This window comes from Trichechus manatus, unplaced genomic scaffold (assembly GCF_000243295.1).
Source record: "Trichechus manatus latirostris isolate Lorelei unplaced genomic scaffold, TriManLat1.0 scaffold00002, whole genome shotgun sequence".
Lineage (NCBI taxonomy): Eukaryota > Metazoa > Chordata > Mammalia > Sirenia > Trichechidae > Trichechus > Trichechus manatus.
In genome coordinates, this window is record NW_004443938.1 from 27,286,955 (window position 1) to 27,300,950 (window position 13,996).

The following is a 13,996-nucleotide window of genomic DNA, read 5'->3' on the forward strand; positions in this document are numbered from 1 at the left end:
TCAAAAAGAATATTTCAATATCTACCCTGAAGTACAACACTGGCAGTGATAGGATAATATTCATACGCCTACAAGGGAAGACAAGTTGATACCACCATTATTCAAATTTGTGCACCCAAGCATGAAGAAATTGATGATTTTTACCAACTTCTGCAGTCTGAAATTGATCAAATATGGACTCAAGATGCATTGATAACTACCGGTGATTGGAATGAGAAAGTTGGAAACAAAGAAGGATTGGTAGTTGGAAAATATGGCCTTACTTATAGAAATGAGGCCAGAGATTGCATGATAAAATTTTGCAAGAACAATGACTCATTCATTAGAAATACTTTTTTTTCTACCACATAAACAGCGACTATGCATGTGGACCTCGCCAGATAGAATGCACAAGAATCAAATCGACTACACCTGTGGAGAGAGAAAGAGTCAGAACAAGGCCAGGGGCCGCCTGAGGAACAGACCATCAATTGCTTACATGCAGGTTCAAGATGAAGCTGAAGAAAATTAAAACAAGTCCACAAGAGCCAAAGTACAGCCTTGAGTATATCCCACCTGAATTTAGAGACCATCTCAAGAATAAATTTGACTCATCGAACATTAATGACTGAAGACCGGAGAAGTCAACGATATTATACATGGAGAAAGCAAAAGGTCGTTAAAAGACAGCAAAGATTTTTTAAAAAGACAAAAATGGATGTCAGAAGAGACTCTGTAATATGCTCTTGAACATAGAGCAGCTAAAGCAAAAGGAAGAAATGGTGAAGAAAAGAATTGAACAGAGGATTTAAAGGGTGGCCCAAGAAGACAAAATAAAACATTATAATGAAATGTGCAAAGACCTGGAGTTAGAAAACCAAAAGAAAAGAACAAACTCAGCATTTCTCAAGCTGAAAGAACTGAAGGAAAATTCCAGCCTTGAGTTACAATATTGAAGGATTCTATCAGCAAAATAGTGAATGACACAGGAAGCATCAAAAGAAGATGGAAGGAATACACAGAGTCACTATACCAAAAAGAACTGATCGATATTCAACCATTTCAGGAGTTAGCATATGATCAAGAACTGATAGTACTGAAGGAAGAAATCTAAGCTGCACTGAAGTCATTGGCGAAAAACAAGGCCCAGAAATTGACAGAGTACCAACTGAGATGCTTCAATAAACAGATGCAATGCTGGAAGTGCTCACTTATCTATGACAAGAAATTTGGAGGACAGTTACCTAGCCAACTAACTGGAAGGGATCCATATTTGTGCCCATTCCAAAAAAAGACGATCCAACAGAATGTGGAAATTCTCAAACGGTATCATTAATATCACCAAAAAAAAACCAAACCCATTGCCATCGAGTTGATTCTGACGGATAGCGACCCTATTCGCCAGAGTAGAACTGCCCCATAGGGTTTCCAAGCAGCAGCTGGTGGATTCGAACTGCTGACCTTCTGGTTAGCAGCCAAACTCTTAACTACTGTGCCACCGGGGCTCCATGAATATCACACTCAAGTAAAATTTTGCTGAAGATAATTCAAAAATGGTTGCAACAGTACATCGACAGGGAACTGTCAGAAGATCAAGCCAAATTCAGAAGAGGAAGTGGAAAAAGGGATATCATTGCTGATGTCAGACAGATCTTGGCTGAAAGCAGAAAATACTAGAAAGATGTTTACCTTTGTTTTATTGACTATACAAAGGCATTCGACTGTGTGAACCATAAGACATTATGGATAACATTGAGAAGAATGGGAATTCCAGAACTTAATTGTGTTCATGTGGAAGCTGTACATGGATCAAGAGGCAGTTGTTCTAACAGAACAAGGCGATACTTCATGAAATCATGAAAGGTGTGCATCAGGGTTGTATCCTTTCACCATGCTTATTCAATTTGTATGATGAGCAAATAATCTGAGAAGCTGCACTGTATAAAGAAGAACTTGGCATCAGGACTGGAGGAAGACTCATTAAAACTTGCAATATGCAGATAACACAACCTTACTTTCTGAAAGTGAAGAGGACTTAAAGCACTTACTGATGAAGATCAAGGACTACAGCCTTCAGTACAGATTATACCTCAACATAAAGAAAACAAAAATCCTCACAACTGGACCAATAAGCAATATCATGATAAACAGAAAAAAGATTGAAGTTGTAAAGGATTTCATTTTACTTAGATCCACAAACTACAGCCATGGAAGTATCAGTCAAGAAATCAAATGACACATTGCACTGGGTAAATCTTCTGTAAAAGACCTTTAAGGTATTAAAAAGCAAAGAGATCACTTTGAGGACTAAGGTGCACCTGACCCATGCCATGGTATTTTCAATTGCCTTGTATGCATTCGAAAGCTGGACAATGAATAAGGAAGACTGGAGAATTGATATCTTTGAATTATGGTGTTGGCAAAGAATATTGCCAACATGGACTGCCAGAAGAACAAACAAATCTGTCTTGGAAGAAGTACAGCCAGAATGATCCTTAGAAGTGAGGATGGCAAGGCTTTGTCTCATGTACTTTGGACATGTTATCAGGAAGAACCAGTCCCTGGAGAAGGTCATCATGCTCGGTAAAGTAGAGGATCGGTGAAAAAGAGGAAGACCCTCAACGAGATGGGTTGACCCTGGCTACAACAGTGGGCTCAAACGGACCAGGCCGTGTTTCATTCTGTTGTACACAGGGTCGCTGAGTCAGAACTGATTCTAGGGCACCTAACAACAACAGGTGTGAACAGAACAGCCTTAGGCTAACTTTACCCCACCGCTGAGGTGAAATCATTCTGATTGCTTTACCCAATATCCTATGAAACCGGTGGTTTTCTACTCTGACTACTTTTGATCCTGTATGAACTCCAAAGATTTTTTCCTCTACTCCTTTCAAGTGGTTCTTTCTCACCTCTAATATTTTCCTTACATGCATGTGTTAACTCAACCAAAGACTCAAGGGGACCCCTCTATAGTCCTCTAGGGCTCCTTTCTATGGAGTTTTCCCCTCTCTAGTACTCTGCCCTGCAAAATCTAGTATCGTTGGATTCCCCAGACTTCCAGCTCTGTTTCCTTAACTTGGGGACATCACCCGGCTCCACATGAGTTCCCCATCTTAACACTACAATCCAGAAACTCTCTCCAAGAAGAAAGGTAAGGCAACCATAGGGCTCACCTCATTTGTTTCCCCTTTCTCAGGGCTCACTGTCCTCAATATGTCTGAAATTGTTGTTTCGTATGCTTCACCCGGTTTTCAATTGTTTCAGGTGAGAGGATTAATTTAATTCCTCTTTCTCCATCAGATTCAGAATCAGAAATACCTGAATTAACTTCTGCCTTCTCATATTTAAAAAAAAAAAAAGACTAAGAGCTCCATATACGCATGCCTCATTGATTGTTGACTTGAGGGTTTTGCTTTAGGTTGAAGTGGTGAAAAGCCAAAAATTACCATAGAAGCCTCTAAACACTTGAATGAGGAAGACTCACATATGCCACCCACATCCTTACCAGTTATTAATTCAATCTCTTTAGGAAAAAAACATCTTCCTTTTTAGGGCAGGGTTGGATTGTGTAGTTGCCTATTGCTGTGTAAAAAATTACCATAAATTTAGCGGCTTAAAACAACATGTATTTATTATCTCATAGTTTCTGTGGGTCAATATTCTGGGCACAGCTTCATTATGTACTGGGCACAAGATATCACAATACCACAATCAAAATGTTAGCTGACCTGCATTCTCATCCAGAGGCTCAAATGGAAGAATCCACTTCCGAACTTACACAGGTTGTTGGTAAAATTCATTTAGCAGCCACCTTCAGACCCTAGAGGCCACCTGCAATTCCTTGCCATGGGGGCTTTCTCAACACAACCATTTACTTCATCAAGCCCACAAGGAGGATTTCTAGAACAAATCTTCTTGTAAAATGAAGTGTTATATAAAGTAACCTAATTACAGGAGTGACACCTGCAAATTTTGCCATAGTCAAGTGATTAGAAACCTGTTCTACCCAAACTCAAAGGGAAAGGGGTTATTCCAGGGTACGAATACTAGAAGGTGGGGATTATTAGGGGTCACTCTGAGGTCTGTTCTCCTCAGATTGTGACATGGAAAGCAGTTACCTGGCTTCCAAGCATTCTGTGCTTAGGAGTAGGAGAGTGTGTGTACATGCATTTTTGGATTTTTGTTTGTTGATTTGTTTGTTTTAGGTGGGGGAAATGATTAGCCCCTTGTGGGCTGCTGCCTCTTCCATGAAGACATTACAATTATCTTCTCCCTGCTTCTTCAGTTACCATGCATTTGTTGAAACATTTCATTGTTGGTAGTTTCCCTCCATTTCTTTTTAATTTTATGGGTTTATAACTCTTTAAAATTCCTCTATTATTATCTTAACAGTCTTTCTGGAGAAACAATATACTACTCCATGGTCAAGCTTAAAGTGGATGTCAAGATAAAGGTTACTTACGTAAGATTTGAACATCTAATTGCAAACGTGTTACTCTCATCTTTTTTTAAAATAATATTTCAATATCTTTGAAGGTTTCTTAAAATAATACTATTTACATGAGAGACTTGAAAGAGAAAGGCTAAGGAACAAAATTATGACTAGATACAGAATTCCAAGTTCCAAGTAAGTTGGTTTTTTAAAATATATATATTCAGAAAAAGAGGTAGTTCATAGGTACCATAATTCATTCAGAGTGGCCAGCTATAATCAGAGAGAAGCAGGTGGTAGCTTTGGTTCATTTTGATGTGGTGCCCTGAGGGACTCTTATTTTCTTGACTTTTTTAATACAAAAATCCAAGAATTTTGCATAAACTTCCCTGCACATATAATGCATTCATAGGTGAACATGAAACTGTTTTTATTTTATTTTTTTCAGGAAAAAAAAAAAGCAAGGCTTCAACTAGACTAGACAATTGACGCAGCCACAGCTGCTAGTGAGCAAGGAAGGAGAGGGAAGCATTTGATAGTCAACAAAAAATAGTGGGCATTACTGAATAATGGGAGGATGACCTGAATATTTCAATCAGATGTGGTTTTGCTCTACCTGCTGTAAAATAGGAATTTATATATAAGTCCTTTCACTGCTTTAGCACAGAGAGAAGAAAGTTTTTTATTAATCAAGACTTCCCTGGTGTAAAAACAGCATGGGGCAGTGTCTGACCTCCTCCAGCTTCACAAGGGTGAAGGAGAACCAAGATCAGCAGCCCAAGGCTGATTCCTATGAGGCGGGGGTCAGAGACATGCCTCCTCTCTCCACTATCTTTACCAGTTCTGACACCAACCGTCCCTCCCACAGCACTGTCTACTGGGTTCAATAATTCATTGCAATGGCCACACAGAACTCACAGACCATACTCACAACTGTGTGGTTTATTAGGGAAGTAACAGTTATAGGGAAGTAACAATTCAGGCTCAGGAACACTCAAGATACAGTTCTTCCATCAGGACAGCCTCTTCCCAGCCATGCCTGCCTGGCCCTTGTCTCTGCCCAAAGGCTCTCAGATTTCTCCCTCCATTGGCTGGGAAGGCCATGGTAGGCCACAATTACCCTGTCACACAGTCACCTGGGTGGGAGTTACAAGACCATAGTTAGAAAGGACACACCCAAAAGTAATTAATCACACTGCACTTGGACATTCACAGCAGGTGCAACAGGCATGTTTGTAAGTATCAAAAACAGTCACCCATATTTTTATTCCAGCATTGCATGGATCTGTGCAGTAGTCAGCAGGAAAAGAAATAGCTATCTAAGCACATGAGTATATGTTCATAAAAATTTTATGTAAACAAATACATACACACACATGCAGACACACAGACACATAATTTTAACTCTCTTTCACCCATTCAGCTTCAGTCCTTTCCCATCTTCATCACAACCCTTTCTTGACTGATTTACTGACATCAACATAAGCCTTAGTATATTGCTACAATCATCACTGTTAATAACCACCCTTAAATTTATTATTATAGCATCTTTGGTTACAGTTGGATTCATGGTGGCTCACACCTAGTCCTCAGCTGGCTAACTTGACAAGGATTCCTTGATTGCTTGTTAAAAGGTCCAGAATATTACTCTGCACTATAGTGAATAAACCCAGTATAAGACCTGTCTCTGCTTATAATCCAGGCGGGAGAGAGGAGGTGTGATGGTTAAGATTGTGTGTCAACCTGTCTATGCCATGATTCTCACTGTTTATATGCGATCAACCCCATGATGGGATCTGCTGTGAGTAGCCAATCAGTTGAAAGGGAGTTTCCTTGGATGTGTAGCCTGCATCCACATATAAGCGAACGTTCTGTCTTTTGTCCCCTATGGATCTGCAGCTGCCTCCTGTTCGTCTGACCTCTGGTTCTTGGGACTTGAGATAGCAGCTTGCCTGCCAATCTTGGGATTTGTCTGTCTTCACAGCCTGTGAGCAAGAGCCCTACTCTTCGACCTGCCTATCTTGAGTTCTCCAGCCCCTGAGGCTACATGAATCAGGTGAAGCCTCTATCCTGATCCATGGACTTGGGACATTCCAGCCTCTACAATCGCATGAGCCTTTTCCTTGATAGAAATCTCTGTATATATTTATACCCTTTACTGGTTTTGCTTCTCTAGAGAATGCAGCCTAAGATAGAAGGCATGAAAGAATCAGAGAAAGTCATAAAACAACATAATGTGCTGAGTTTAATATAATTTTCTCCTTTTAAAATCTCCTACTTTCACCTCCACTCACACCTGTTCCTGAATTCCTACAGATTATTTGTCTCCTCTTGCCCCATTCTCGTATGTACAGATTTCCCTGGAGACACTTCCCTCATCTTGTATCTATTCTGTCCATTTAGGCAAGATACGAGATCTTGTCAAAGCAGATATTTTGGTAGCTCAGTGTGATGACAGACTCTCCGTAAATATCCTGGGAATAGCCAGGTATATGAATGATGATGGCATCCTTAACTGCCTGATTCTTGTGTCTGGATTTTTCAAGGGGTGCAGAGAGAGAGAGAGAGAAGCCTCAGCTCATGGTCCTGACTCTGGAGAGAGCTGTTAAATCCATTTGGGTAATTGCTGAGTAGTCTAAGGGAACAATATATGAATCAGGAATTTAAAAATTACATGATACTATCTGAAAAAATAGCACCCATATAATAATAAGCATAAAGGGCCTGGGGATTCAGTTAATATCCTTAAATTCTACAGTATGGTTTAGTATTGTAGTACCTAAAACTCTAGTGAAACTTCAATAAGTAAAGTATAAAAACCAGTTGCCATTGAGTAGACTCCAACTCATGGCAACTCCATGTGTATCAGAGTAGAACTCTGCTCCATAGGGTTTTCAATTGCTGATTTTTGGGAAGTAGATCGCCAGTCTAGGTGGACTCAAATCCCCAGTCTTTTGATTAGCAGCTGAGCATGTTAACCATTTGTACCATTCAGGTACTCCAAGTAAAATATAAACATATTATTATAATCCCTGACCTTTCATGCTTTTTCCCTTCCTATACACTGACAGGAACAGTTCTAAAGATGATAGGACTAGACTTTAATTTTTATTTGAACTATAACATGCTTTTCTTTTTGTTGTTACCGTATTTAAGAAAATTTAAATGTAGACTTGTTCTTTGGGTTTATATGACAGAGGCATGGTAACTACACTGGATATGCCAATATGCCTGCCCTGCCTAGCTCTGGCCAAAGAAGGAGAGGTGATTGCTGATTGGATGAGTGAAGGCTGACCTAAAGGCAACCTGGCTGAAGGCTTGGCAAGTCCAGTATAGAGGTCAAGAGCAAAAGGTTCTGCCCAGTCAGGCCATGCAGACTGTCTCTGTATGCAGTTTGGATGGGGAAGTAAAAGGGAATCAGCCAGTGAGTGGGTGATGAGGGGCATAAAAATAAAATATACAAAGACAAGTAGAGGCCAAGAGAGTAGCATAGTCACAGAGGTGAAGTAAGTTAACTGAATCATGGAGCTGCCTTGGAGCTTCAAGCATGGCTACTCTGTGTTCCTCTGATGCTTAGTGCCACTGCCAAAAAAATACAAACCAAACCCATTGCCATCAAGTTGATTCCAACTCATAGTGACATTAGTCTTCCAATAATCCCACTGTTACAGGTAACTGTAAGTTCCTGACCATCAAAGGGCCCAACCTAACACACCATTTCCTACTTCCCTTCATTACTGTCCTTGACTCTCAAATATCACAATGATTTAGAAGAAGAGAGCAATGTCGTTAATATTGTTAGTCACTAGCTGACATCTATTCCCACCTGCAGCCTTCTTTTTTTACCGAGACCTGAGATACAGAGAAAAATTCTCCCAGAGGCTCCTGAGATGTTCTCTTACTTCTAAGAAAAATTTATTAGAAGACTCGCTCTCTTTTTCTGCTGGTTGTCGGCGTGTCTGAGGATGAGGCTGACACCAAGGGTGGTAAAGGCAAGAGGTGGAACAGCCTGGGGCCTTGAAGACATACCTGAACCACAAAATTGACCTAAAGCCAACCCTATGCCTGGACTGGCCATTACTGAACTGTCTTAAAACTCTTTATTGTTTAACCCTGTTTGGATTAGAGTTCCTGTTACTTCAACTCAAAAGCGTGCTTGAGCCTAAGCCATGTGTGCCCAAGAATTGAAACCTGTCTGAGAGTGTTTGGCAGATGTGTGGTATGTGGCAGTGAATAGTATGGGAGGATTTACCAGAAAAACAGTTGCCTGAAAGACAGAGAATCCTTTTTGGAGAAAGTCCTTCTGAAGGAAACTAAGGCCAGACAGTCCAATTTGGTCCAGTTTGCCAGAGAGGAAATGATTCAGTGATAATGTGGTGTTTATCACTTAGATTTGTCCTGGCTATCTCCTGATCTGGGCCCCATCAACAGAGGTCTATGAGTGAACACTGATGACGCTAATTTCACTTAAACACACCAGTACACACATACGCACATGTGCACACGCACACAACACCTCGGAAAGGAACTGAGATATGAAACATTATTGGCTTTGTGCCCCACCAACAGAGGGTAACTCTACGGGAAACAGAGATATCCTGGCTTTTATTTGTCAGGAAGGATGAGGTTATGATTCAGTAACAAACAACCCCCAAATCTCAGGGCCTGAAACAAAACAGAGGTTTATATCTCACTCATGCTACACGTGCATCTCAGGTCTATTGAGAGCTCTGGTCCAGGTCTTTCTTTTTCTGAAACGGAGGCTAATCAAACAGCCACCACCTGCAACATGCAGAACAAAAGAAACCTGGTGAAACCTACATTGCCCTTAAAGCTTCTGCCCTGTCACTCCCACTCCCTTGACCTTGGTCAAAGGATATCCCATGGCCACATCTGGCTCAAGTCAGCAGAGAAGTGTGAGCCTACCAAACCTCTGGATGGAGAGAAGGCTGGAAAATATGCCAACAGCCCTAATGAGAGCTACATCCCTACACAGCACCAGCCAAAAGAACAAATATAGTACCTAGGGTTGCTACAAGTCGAGATGGACTTGATAGCAAAGGGTCTGGTCAACGGGATTAGGATTGTCAAGAGTGCCCACACCCTGCACTGGCAGGAATGTTCTGCAAGAAGAAGTGGTTTCATCTCTGGGCATTTGGGAGGTGGCCACATGATATCACAGCTTGCTCACAACAGAGATCTTGACGCTGGGTAATGAAATCACCAAAAAGGACCAGGGAGAAAAACATTAAACACACACACACACACCCCACCACCACCAACAGCAAGAAAAAACATAAAGTATGGTTTATACTACTAATAAACAACACTTACTTTGCTCTTACTTGATGTTAGGCACTGTTTGAAGTGTTTTTCAATTATTTGCTCATTTAGATCGTTACTCCGCATAGTAAGGTCATGATGGAAGGTCTGATTGTCCCATTTCACTAATTAAAAAAGCGTAAAATATCAGGTCTTTGTTTGACTCCTGGCTCTGCCACTTCGAGCTGCTTCAAAAATCCCCCAAAACCAAACTTGAGTCTGTTCTGACTCATGGCAACCCCATGTGTACAGAATAGAACTGCTCCATGGGGTTTTCAAGGTTGTGATCTTTTGGAAACAGATTGCCAAGCCCTTCTTCCAAGGTGCCTCTGGGTAGGTTCAAACCACCAACCTTTCAGTTAATAGTCAAGCTCTTAACCGTTTGTGCCCCCAGGGACTCCTTTAAGCTGCTCAAATGTAGGAAATTCACTAACCCTCAGCCAGTTTCCTCATTAGAAACAGGGTATAGTCACCTAAATCACAAGCTGTGTGGTTTAGACTATCAAAGACAATGTATTAAAAACACTTCATAAAACTTACACATTTTAGTTATGATTGCTGTGTAGCAATTTAAGTTCCTAGGAAGTCAACTCCACTTTGCTGTTATTCTAAAGTACAAAGTTGAGTCAAGTCTAAAACAAGTCACAAAATTCCAGGTTCAACCTCACTGGTCAAGTGCATTCCTCATAGGGGAGGGGCTAGGATTTTGTGAGGTAAACATGAGAGTGTGGACCATAGTGGGTTCCAGTAATGATCACTCATTTTATTGTTGGATATTACAGATTATTCCTGGTAATGACCATGGCTATATGACATCACCCTTTTATAGGCATGCTCTGCAGGTACAAATCTAAACTGACAGAAAAGATAAATGGAGGAAGAGGGTGCTTTTAATCTAAAAAAAAGGGTTTTTGATAGGAATTTTTGGGGATAGCTTCCGAGCATTTAAAGAAGTATTCACCTTTGTTGTTGTTGTTAGTTGCGGTCCAGTCAGCTCCTACTCATGGCAACCTTATGTATAACGAACGAATATGTTGCCTGGTCCTGTGCCATCTTCATGATTGTTGGTATATTTTAGTCTATTGTTTTGGCTATTGTGCCAATCCATCTCTTTGAAGGTCTCCACCATTTTTGCTGACCCTCTACTTTACCAAGCATGATGTCTTTCTCCAGCGACTGGTCCCCCCTGATGACATGTCTAAAGTAAACAATCCAAAGTCTTACCATCCTTGCTTCTAAGGAGCATTCTGGCTGCACTTCCTCCAAGACTGATTTGTTCATTCTTCTGGCAGTTCATTGTATATTCAATCTTCTTCACTAATGCCTCAATTAGAAAGCGTTAATTCTTCTTTTTTCATTGCCCAGCTTTCACATGCGTATGAGGCAATTGGAAAGACCACGGCTGGGGTCAGGTGCACCTTAGTCATCAAAGTAACATCAAAACCACAATTCATATAAATTTCTTCTTCAGAAGTAGATTTCATTGAAAAAGTGAAGCAACCTGGTAGCATGTATAGTTGAAGTGAGGCATTTTCTTTTCTTCTCAGTTGCAGATTCCTTGTAATTAAGATGATAGGAGAGGTTGTGGGGCCAGGGAGTTTTCCTCTGAGAGGGGAGGATTTCACACTGGCATCACACATCCAGGCCTGACGCTTCATACCCAGTGCACCAGGACACAGAGGTCAGTTTCCCAGTCTATATCTTGACCTTTGTTCTCAGGCTACAGGGAAAGAACCAGAGGGAGGTGCTGATCTGCAGGGACCACCCAGGAAATACCACTGTCCCCCCACACCTCTCTTGGTAGGTGGTACCCACTTATATCTTCACTGCTCTGACTCATGCAGGGATTATATTAAATTCAAGCCCTGGGAAAGTATACATGTCAAGGTTGTCTTGACATGTACCCTTTAGTATAAATGACTTAGAGATGTTTTCTGGAAGAAAGAAAACCCAAAGGGAAGGAGGAAAGGGAATAAAGTTCCTGAAAAGAGGAGGGAGGGGATTTGTAGGGCGCAGGCAGACCCCTAAGTCCTTGCAAAGTTTAGGAAATCCTTACTCATGTAGGAGGTGAAAGCCAGCGGGCACTTGCCTGAGGATTGCCTGATGTTGTCCTTCCCATGTAGAGGGGCTCTTCTTTCTCATTGCCTGCTCTACTAACTGTATGCTCAGCTTCCCTGATCCTTTTGAATGTCAGACTGGGGTCCTCCTACTGCACTACCCAGCCCACATTATTACATTCACAACACGAACCATTTAACAGACGTCTTTGGCCTGTGTTCCTGAGCTCAGTAGTCCAGTCTCCACCCAGTGCTCCAAAAAAGGCTCTAAACCCTGCCCACTCCCACCTCTTCCTGGCAGATGAGTTGGCCCATTGTTCAGAACCACCTGGGTAGTTTTAAACTCATAATTTTTTAAATGTTTTTAATTGTGGTAAATATATATAACAAAACAATTGCCAACTCAACAACTTTTACATGCACAATTCAGTGACATTGATCACCTTCATCATATTGTACAACCATCAACACTATCCATTTCCACATTATTCTGCCACCATTAACAGAGCTCAGTGCCCCCTAAGCAATGATTTTCCCTTTCTCCCTCCAGCAATGATTTTGCCTCCTTCCTGCCTCTATAAACCACCAATAAACTTTAGTCTCTATATATTTGCCTATTTCATATAAGTAGGATCATATTTGTCCTTTTGTGACTGACTTATTTCATTCAACATGATGCTTTCAAGATTCATCTGTATTAAAGCATGTATCAGGATGCCATTTCTCTTTACAGTTGAGTAGCATTCCACTGTATGTATGTACCACATTTTGTTTATTTGTCCGTCTGTTGATGGACATTCAGGTCATTTCTACCTTTTGGCTGTTGTGAATACTACTACAATGAACACTGGTGTACAGATGTCTGCTTGCGTTCCTGCCTTCACATCTTCTGGGTATATACATAGAATTGGGATTGCCGGGTCATATGGTGGCTGCTGTTTTTGTTGTTTTTAGTGGCCATCAAGTCAATTCTGACACATGGCAATTCTATGTCATATGGTAGTCTTATTAAATTTATGATATTTAACAACAGCCACAAACAGGATTGCTGGATTTCCAGAATGTTTAAAAGCCGTGGGTTTATTCCATGGCTGGCCAGGATGTTGAGCTCCTTTAAAAGATGTCAGACTCTAAGGGCACACACCGTCAAAGCCCACACAAATTCAGCCATGCTTTTTTGCTGAATATTCATCAAAGCAGATGAGCAACATAAAACAACCTGTTCCCTTCTTATTGAAAGAATTTCTGTCTTTCATATCAGCTAACAAGCAGAGATTTCTGCCAAGGATCCCTCAGTCACTACAGGCTAACCTTTAACTCCATGACTTTTAGGAACACAGTGGAGTGTTTCATCTTGGCAAATCAGAGTAAAGATTTCCAACAACTGTCACCGTTTATTACACTGAGACACCTGGCACAGTCACATGTCATCTGTATCAGGGAAAACTGATTATTGGGAATATATAAGAATGGCAAAGGATGAGGGCTGTGTTTCTATGAATTCTTTTCCAATTTCTGAACCCTTAATACTGTCTCAAGGGGCCCTGGTGGTGCAATGAATAAGTGTGTGGTTACTAACCGAAAGGTTGGCAGTTCGAACTCACCTAAAGATACCTCAGAAGAAAGCCCCAGAAATCCACTTTCAAAAGGTCACAACCATGAAAACCTACGAGCGCAGTTCTACTTTGCAACACACGGGGGTCACCATGAGTCAGAATCGACTTAAAGGCAACTGGTGATGGTGGAATATTGTTTCATCCATGTTATATTTGCTGTGCTCATGTTTCTAATAAAGTGTTTACCTTCCAACATGATTGCATAGATACCCTCAGAAATGTCTGCGCATATCAGTCTCCGGTGGTAGAGAAGAGGGGACCCCTCTCAAGAGCAGCAGTGAGCCAGGATCAAGGACAGTGCAGCCATCCACAGGCTTCCTCCAGTCTCTGCCTTCCTCTTCTCTGAATTCTGCACCTTCCATCCCTTTTGTGGGTCCCTCTGATATTGTACCTGTCACACACACACACACACATATACCAGCCACATTCCCCCTCTTCTCTTGTTTGTGATCATGAGTTGTTTGAGAGCCTGGTGACAAATTTTCCTAGGAAACTGGGCTTATAAAATGATTCACAACTTCAATAGGAAGAAGTCAGTTTTCAGAATGTTTTCTTCTGGCTGGTTCCACACTCATGTCTCCAGAGGCTCC